General features: G+C 42.2%; 1 protein-coding gene across 1 annotated transcript in view; it reads left to right on the top strand.

The window, feature by feature from the left end:
• Positions 1–2,052, top strand: part of LRRFIP1 (leucine rich repeat (in FLII) interacting protein 1) — a 144,955-nt gene that overhangs the window by 133,015 nt on the left and 9,888 nt on the right. The window lies entirely within an intron of this gene.

Raw genomic sequence — 2,052 nt, forward strand, 5'->3', positions numbered from 1 at the left:
TAAATATAGGAGCTTCAAGATCCTGTTCTAGTGTATTCAGTGTTTCTTACAATGCCTGTAGTTTTTGTATGTGGGAGGATAAAATATATGAGATAGAATAAAAAGTGATACTGGATAAAAGAACTAGGTTTATAAGTACAAAAAGCTTTTGTTTCAGTGTGGGTGAGTTTATGGAAGGGAAAGAATAAGACATCTGTCAGAAGCAATCCGTATGTAAATGAAAATGGAACACAAAAGGATCATAAATTTGATTCATCTTATATTATGCTCAACATTTTCTGTTGTCTTATTTTGTCATTGTGCCTTTCAAAATAACAACTTAGAGTCTTTGGAGAAACAAAGAAAGATATAACTTGGGTTAGAATGTGACTAGATGATTTCTTAAATGGAAACAAAGACACATTTCATGTGAGTTATTTTCTGTTCACATGGCTAACCAAGGTTGGTGTTTTACTCTGAAGAATTTGGAGCTAGGCATTGTGAGCAGGGCGTCCTCTCTGGAGTAAGAGCCTTGGGCCAGAAGTCCGGGCGGGCTCAGGTGTGAGTTTCGATCTGGAAAAACAGTGGCTTGCGGCGGTTAGGGGTACGCCCTGCTGCCGGGCTATGAGGCCTCAGGAAGGCTGCGTGATCGCTCTGGGCCTCCGTTCCTCCTCTGTAGGAGGAGGATGTCGTGACAGCCCCCCGATAGGGCTTCCTGGGCTGAAACAAGCCAATGGTGTCAAGGCTGCTGGAGCAGTGCCTGTCTGTGTCACGGAGGAAGTGTGCAAAATGCATCATCATCACTGGCATCGTCCCGCCATCCTGATTCCGCCTTTCAACTGGGGTGGGATTTTACCCAATCCCCAAACTCTCCCCAGGCCTTGGTTTCCTCCTCTGAATCTGAAGATTATAGTACTTGACACCCCGTGAGAGAGATGTTTGGAGAATTTAGAGACGCTTAATAGATACGCATCTTCATTTATGTGTGGTGGGAGGAATGACAGACACCTAAACCATCACTGCATTTTTCGAGAGACCTTGGTCCCCCTCAGTCCTCCTCATCCTCCTTTGTCACCTTTACGAATACAGAGGGGAGGTGACTCTCCTGGGCCATGGGAGGAGGAGACCCGGCCGGTGATGACTGAAATTAACCCACAGAATTGACAACATGCTCTTGGAAATATATGATAATGAGCAGCCGACTTAACCTCACTGTGCCTTGTTTTGCTGTTGAGAGTGGGGTGAGAGCTGCCTTTAGAGTGTGGGGAGGACCAGATCTGCACTTCACAGGTGCTGCTTACTGATGCTGCTGTCGCCGTTGGTCGGCCTTGCTCTGTCCAGACAGGCCAGCGAACGACGGGCAGGCCGAAAGAATGGCCGGGGAGCACGGGAGCTCCCAGAATCCCAGCACCTGTTTGGCTACCCCAGGAATTTTCTAGGTCTTACCTCTTTTTTTCCCATTTCATGGGTCTCTAAAATGTATACCAGAAAGTGTGTTGAGATTTAATTATGAAAACCAGGTTTTTAAAACTATAATCCTTTAACAATATTACTAAAATACCTTTAATAGCCAACTAACCTCCCAGTATAAAAGAACGTCCTAAACTGGGGACAAGGTGACTTCATCTTTTTTGATGCCTCATTTCAAAAAACTGCAATCACTGTCTTAAAATGAAGAGTTTTCGTGTGTTTATAATTGGATGCTACAGACCAATGATGAGCAATGCTATTTACTGAGTAGATACAGGGTAGTACTAGGTTTCCAGTATTCTTGCTAAGTAGCACCACAATAAGTTCTACTCACTCAGCAGTGAGACTTGTTGGTTTTTAAAGCTATAAAAGGAAGTACTTCTACTTTCTTCATATCAAATTATTTTGCTTCATTCTTTTTTCATTTTCTTAAAATTGTTTAGTTTTCATTTTCTTCTCCAATTCTGCTTTAAAATTTCTCTTCCTTAAAAGTTTTATCTCTCTATTTTTTATATTCTCACTATAAGACGAAAGTCAGACCATCTTTACTTTTTGCGAGCACTCATTACATTTTAACATTTATTTTCTACTAATCTAGAATAT

This window comes from Propithecus coquereli, unplaced genomic scaffold (genome assembly GCF_000956105.1).
Source record: "Propithecus coquereli isolate 6110/MARCELLA unplaced genomic scaffold, Pcoq_1.0 Scaffold295, whole genome shotgun sequence".
Classification (NCBI taxonomy): domain Eukaryota; kingdom Metazoa; phylum Chordata; class Mammalia; order Primates; family Indriidae; genus Propithecus; species Propithecus coquereli.